We start from the raw sequence: 7,168 nt of genomic DNA, 5'->3' as shown, positions 1-7,168 counted from the left end.
GCATTTAGAGGGGGATTTGTCAGATGTAAATGCCTTATTCTCTAATGTGTAAATAGTATATGAACGGGGTATCAGGGGTTAATTTATTCTTCACTTCTTAATGTATTCATAATTCACCACTCCCATATCTAGCTCCACCCATTGTATATATAAGGAGCCGTTTGCACCCTTTTCCTTGCTTCTATCTGTGAATATTCAGTGAATATAGAATGCCTAATGTAAATAAAAGGAGATATATTTAAACCTTTAACTCTTACTAAATTTATTGAGTCTGATCCTGAAAATATTGCAACACTACCCAATTCCAATGGATTCTGCACAGGGACATGGTAGTTGATCTCCCCACTATCTTACGGAGGGTCCTAAACCCTTTCCCATTAGTCCAACTGTACCTTCTCGCAAACCAGGAAGAACCCATTTCGTTGCTGTTACTTTCCTTACTTTTATAAAAGGAATTCTTCTTCATGCCTTTATTCAGGAAGGGAAAGGAAAAACAAATCCTCCTGTTTTCAGATTTTTTTTAATCTATACTGTATAATAGCTAGCAGAGTAACCAGGATATATGGGAAGATAGATTTCTTATCAGAATGACTGTTTTGGGTAACAATGTCCACTGCATATAAAGAAAATCAATATAAAATGTTTTAGAGATGGCATATGGCCCCTGAAAACCTGGCAAAAATGTTCAAAGATAAATCAGCTAAATGTTGGAAATGTCACCAGTTACCAAGATCTTATTATCATATGTGGTGGACATGTTTAGAAGCTAAAAACTATTGTAATAAAATTAAGACATGGTTGGAAGAAATAATACACACTACACTTGATCTTAGCCAAAAGGCCGAGAAGCAATACAACAGCATATTGATTTAAAACCAGAGCTGTTCCTACTCGGTATCTTTCCAGAGAAAACTAGTAAAGAAAATACCTATTTGATTATACATGTAATAACAGCTGCAAGGATTGTTTTTGCACAAAATTGGAAAGCAGAGAAAATACCTTTGGAAGGAGAAGTAAAAATTTAGACTGTGCAGAAATGAATAGATTAACTCTGATGATTAAAGAAAGAGAGGATTCAGAATACTTTAAGATATGGGATCAATTTTACCATTGGTTAGAAAAGAGATACAGATGAGTAAATCTCATCTGAGTTAATAGCTATGTAAAAAAATGGTATAATTAGAATATTGTACTTTTGGAGAAATGTTGTAATAGATTTGGTGAAAATGAAGACAGAAGAAACAACAAAAAGAAGATGAAGTCACAGAGAAAACGCCGAGATGTCACATGGGAGGGATGACTGATGTATTAAATGTTTGTTTGTGTATAAAATAAAATAAAAAATTCAAAAAAAGAGAAAGAAATAGACTCTTTTGGGAAGGAATAAGGTTACAGAGCTAACTGAGAGACAAGACAGAAAAGAGAAAAAGAAAGGGAAATACAGTAAAATCAACCTTGCAGACTTTAATTTGCAATAATCTTCCAAACAGGAATATAATCCAGAAACATGAATACACAAAGCAGGTAGTAAAAATAGAACTAAAGATACAGGTAATCCTCAATTTACAACCTTTCATGACCAGTCGAAGTTACAACAGCACTGAAAAAGTGACCTATGATTATTTTTCACACTTACAATCATTACAGCATGCCCACAGTCACATGATCAAAATTCTCATTGTCTGGATTGACAAGATTAACTTTGATTAGTCTATCTGAATCTCTTGTGATTTTTTCTCTCTTTATTATGTATGTTCACAAAACATGGTTATCCATGTCTGTCAAAGACAACAGTGGTGGCATTTGCATAACAGCTTAAGCTTTATTAGTTTTAACCTTGCACAGGTAATCATTGTTTAATATTCCAGTTGTGAATAATCAGGGTAAATGTGTTGTATGAATGCATCCAATGTAAAATGTAATTCTGTATCCATCACAACTAAAACATGAAATCATGCTTCTTATAAGCAATTTTTTTTCAAAATCAAGGATTATCTACAATCAATTACAAACACTGTCCTGCAGAAAGAATTAATTGATTTCCTTGTTTGGGGTGGGGACACTGAAATGGGAAGAATGTCAGTAAGGCCCCCATGAACCTAATACATTAACTATTATCCTAAAATGCCAAGAGTTTTCCCTCTTCAGAATCTTTTTTTAGTCCAGTTTTGCAGAAGTAGGAATATACTTCCAGAACTAGGATGTACACCTGCTGATTACAACATCAAGTGAAGTTGATGAAGTGACTGCATCATTCACATAATAAATATTAGGCTGGTCTCTTTACTATAGCATGGGCTCTATATTATAATCCTGCTCCCCAATGTTAGCATCTCTTCTGTATTCTGGAACCAAATGAATACACTATTAGGATAAATTGTTTTTCTCCCATTCCAAGCACATACTTAGCTGAAAATAAGTTGTTTAGAGATTTAGGTAAAATGGGTAATATGCATTGAAGGAACAGGCAGATGATTACATATACAGAACAATGAACAGAGAGCACTTCAGCAAGTGTATCATTGCATAGTCACAGACAGAGAAAGGTGTTTAATAAGAAAGGAAAACACCTTGTATTGAAACAGGAATTTAGAATGACATTGCTTTGGTACCTCTAGTTACCTGATGTTTGTTATGTTCAAGTTCTCAGTGTTTTAGGGATCTGGGATTCATGATTAAAAAGTTGTACAAGTTACACTCGTTCTACTAAGAAAGCTGTCCTTCAAGCACCCCAGTTGAAGGCAGTGCAATCTCAGGCCTGTTATGGATGAAAAGAAGACAATGTTCCTTTTCTGCACATTCCTTTCCACACCTAGGTTACAGGACATCTTACATTTCCAAACATTTGGTGCAAAGTGCCCCAATCTGATATACTCCTTCTCTCCAGGCCCTAAAAAAGAGGGGATACTGTAAAACAGGGATGGCTAACCTTTATGCCATCGCGTGCCAAAAGCGGGGGGAACATGGGGGGGGTCGCACGCGTGCGTGCCCACACCCATGATTCAATGCATCCCGCCTCCCCACTTATGTACACACGACCCCCATGCTCCCCCAGCTTTTGGCCCAGTGGGCCCGGTAGGCCCATTTTTCACCCTCTCCAGGCTCCAGAGCTACTCTAGGAGCCTAGGGAGGGCGAAAATGGCCTCTCCCGCCCCAGGAGGCCCTCCAGAGACCCAAAACAGCCTGTTTCCCAACTTCTGGTGGGCCCAGAAGGCCTGAAAATCAGCTGGAGAGCATGCACATGCATGCCGGAGCTGAGCTAGGGCAACGCTTGCGTGCCTACCGATATGGCTCTGCGTGCCACCTGTGGCACGCGTGCCATAGGTTCGCCATCACGGCTGTAAAACCTCTCTCACCTTCATTGGATATCTCAATCTGGATTGTAGAGCCATATAGATCTCTCTGCTCACCTTAGGAAACCTAACCACAGCAAACTTCCTTTCCTCCCTGCTTGTATTTTGTTATTTTGTTCTTCCAGATAATGCCACATTCCTTCACTCTCTCTTTTACCATATACTATTCCCTTCCCAGTCTGGATCAATGTGCTAAATGTATTTGGAGAGAATATGATGACTCTTACAGTCCAATCTGCCTTTCCATTCTTACAGTGACAAATATTAGGGCCAATTCTTGATCTTAAGCTAAAAGTTTATAATAAATGAATGTTTTGTTCAAGAACTTAAAAAATACAGATAAAGAGGGATTTAGGAAAAAAAATACAAACTTACAGCATTTGTATTTTATGTTTAATACCTGCAGCTGCATACCTAAATAAACACATAAATAAACAAAAGATTTGAACCTTGAAAACAAACACATAGATTCTAAATTGTATTTTTATATTCTGTCCATAAATTCTGCAATCGCATGCATCTATAAAGTATAAAAAATGTTCATTCAGAAGAAATCTAAATTAACCTCTAATCTGATAAAGTTCATTTGTTTTCCTTGTGCCTTACATCCTGAAATGAAATATAATATAAATTCTCTTTGACACAGCCCTTTTTCATTTTTTTCGGTTGAGAATGTACATCAGATTACTGAGTATCAGAAATTGATGGGCAAAAAATTGGTAATGCATCATCAGAAAAAAGACATTTTAATTAAGCAACTTATAGAGTAGAAAACTAAGTAAAAGAAAAATAAAACTTGATATTATTTATAATTCTTTTCATGTTCATCCACATGCAGTATCCATGACATTAATATATGCTATTTTTCACTGATTCTTCTCTGTATATGTTTAATAGGCTGGAAAATTCTGTAGCTATGTTGGTCTGCAACTGGATGAAAAACAGCACCCAAATGTCAGCAATGGTTCTGTACCAACCTGGAAGCAAAAAAGGAACTAGACTCCACAAGACCATGTCTTAAGAACAAATGCATAGAAAGCCAGAATTGAGAAGTTAGCAACAGACAACAAATGCCAGCTCTGTAAAGAAGCTGAAGAAACCTAGTTAGCTGCTGCAAGAAGATCGCACAGACTGATTACAAATAATATAATGACAAGTGGATGATGGGATCACAAAGCAGACAAAGTAACTGAAAATGAAAAAGCTAAAGTGCTCTGGGACTTTAGAAGTCAAACAGACAAGCATCTGACATAAAACATCCCACACTTCTGGAAAGTGGATGTTGCAGTACCTGAAGACAGCAGAAGAGAAGAGAAAAAACTGGAGAAAATAACAAAATACAAAGCCCTGCAAATATAAAAACTGTGGCAAAAAAAAAAGTAAATATAGTACCAATAGTAATAGGAGTTACTATTTAGAAGTTTAGTTCCAAAACTTCTGGAACACCACTTGAACACCATTCTTCTTGTCCTTTGCATTATTCCCATAACATTTCAAGGTCTGCAGCTTTGCATTTCACCCACCACTTCATCTGGTCTGCAGCATCAGCAGGGCATATGTCTACAGGTCACATGTCTTCGTGCAGGCAGTCCATTCATCACTTTTTCAGTCATCCTTCAGGCCACCAAGCATCTGGGCTGAGAGCAAGTGCCCACTTCACAATGGATTCCACATCAGCTCTGACCACATGTCTGTACCACTGGAGCCTCACTTCTCTCATTTTATCTGAAGTTGGGCTGACTTTGAAGACCTTCTGGGTATCTTTGTTCAAGACCTTCTGGGTATCTTTGTTCAAAATATGATCCAGCTGCGTGATTCACCAATGATCATCTGATCATTCACATTTCCATTCTGTGCAGTGCCTGTTTGTGTCTCTTTGTCTTTGACCAGCATTTCACCCCATAGAGTACCACTGGATGGACAACCATGTGATAGATCTTTGATTAAGGTGCAGCAGGCTCTTCCTGTCACAGAGGATGCCAGTGACCTGGCACCACTTCAACCAGAGAGAATTGGCTCATGCCTGGGCATCCAGAAGCATGTCACCATCAGTTGTTATGCAGGATCTGACGAAAATCAGAGTCCTCTACAAGCAGGATGCCATCAACTATGATCATACCATTTGTCTGGCCGCCACATTCCAGATTTTGCCAAATTAAGTTGCAGTTGCCAAATTTATCGAGCCATGTCTTCCCTTGTTGACCAGTCGGTTGATTCCATCTGAGTCCATCCTGGGTCTGAACACCATTGGCATTGACAAAATCATCATCAGTCACCATCAGTCAATTGCAAAAGGCAGTTTTACTTGGAACAGTTTACATTCTGCAATGATACTTTTAACACCATCAAACAACAACATCCGCCTATCCTAGGTCCTTGGGATATATGATGTATTCCAAAGTATACCATATCCTACAGTTTATCCCCATAGTTTTCTAGGTCCTAGTATAATATTTGGAAATTACTGTAAATGGAACTAGGACATGAAATGAGTCCAGCACATTGACTGAGGACCAATTTCTGTACCTTCTACATAAGGCCAACTACAGATATGAAAGATATATTTTTAAAAAAATCACCTACTGTATGTCAGCACTCTATTTTAGAAGCTCTTTGCACATCCACTAACATATCCACATGCTGCCTACAGCTCAGCTGCAGCTGTTGCTAGAGTGTGCTGGACTTGATAGTTAACACAAGTATTTCTCAAGTGATTACTACCAGATTGTCTGACAGACTTAAATCAGTCCCCATTTACATGATCATTTCAGTATATGCATACTAAACAAAAAACAGTACACAGGTTAAGTTGTGCTAAATAACTGCACATATTTCATTATTCCTGATGTATACAGTATGCTCTTTACCTGACTGCTTCTCTGATATAGAAGGATGAGAAAAATAATCTTAGTAAATTGCATCATTACTGCTTCCCTCCCTGTATATCCCATATATGCAAGAGAAGCTCTTTAGGAAATTATTGTCCCCGGCTGCCCAAACTTCACAGGGAGCAGCATCAACCTTAATCTTGTAAGATATCAATAGTAAGCCATTGACATGCTGTCACAAGTAACACAGCATTGGATGAGATCCATAAAGTCACTAGAAATGAAGCCCAACACAAAGGATTTTTATCTTTTGTATATTGTAACTATTACTGGATAGTTATATATTAGACTTGTGGGCAGCTTCATTAAGAGGAAACCACTGTAAGCCTCTCAAAAAACACTGAAACTTGGGATGAGTCAGAGAATGAAAATATTTTATAAATTTATATTATATTAATAATATTATCATACTGATTTTTTATTATAGCATAGTGTAGTGTGGTATGGTATGGTATGGTTTTGTAGGAGCATATGAATCAATATTGGCTATTTGCTTTTATTATGAATTGCTTATGCTACTATGTAATTGTTACTGGTTAAACTAGTATTTGCTGTTTGCTTCTGATATGATATACTGCTAGAAATCATTTATTAGGAATTAAGCTTTGTTATTGGTTTCTGCTTATATTATTGTATATTGTCAGAAATTAGTTGTTAGGAACTAATTTTAGCTTAGTAAATTGTAACCTTAATACTGGTTGGCATTAGTGCAAAGTTTGTTATCTCACTGCTGTATCTTGCTTCTATTCTTGGCTTCAAAGCTAGGCACATCTTTGAAAATATAGAAGAAAAATGTTATCCAAGAATATCAGACGCCATAGATAGAGGAACCAGAGTAGGGAGTTTTCCTGCCTCATAAATTCTGAATCCTGAAAGCATTTTGCTGAATAAACAACTTGGCCAAAGAGGCGGGGGGGGGGGACTGCC

The 7,168-nt window shown here is 37.3% G+C and overlaps 1 pseudogene; it reads right to left on the bottom strand.

The window, feature by feature from the left end:
* Positions 1-744: 744 nt before the first annotated feature.
* On the bottom strand, positions 745-853 carry LOC139320788 (U2 spliceosomal RNA; annotated as a pseudogene).
* Between the last annotated feature and the right edge of the window lie 6,315 nt (positions 854-7,168).

The sequence above is a fragment of the Pituophis catenifer genome, unplaced genomic scaffold (genome assembly GCF_029215685.1).
Source record: "Pituophis catenifer annectens isolate HBS135680 unplaced genomic scaffold, rPitCat1.0.hap2 SCAF_8, whole genome shotgun sequence".
In the NCBI taxonomy this organism is placed as follows: domain Eukaryota; kingdom Metazoa; phylum Chordata; class Lepidosauria; order Squamata; family Colubridae; genus Pituophis; species Pituophis catenifer.
The sequence above is the reverse complement of the archived record's forward strand: the minus strand, read 5'-3'. Positions and strand labels throughout refer to the sequence as shown.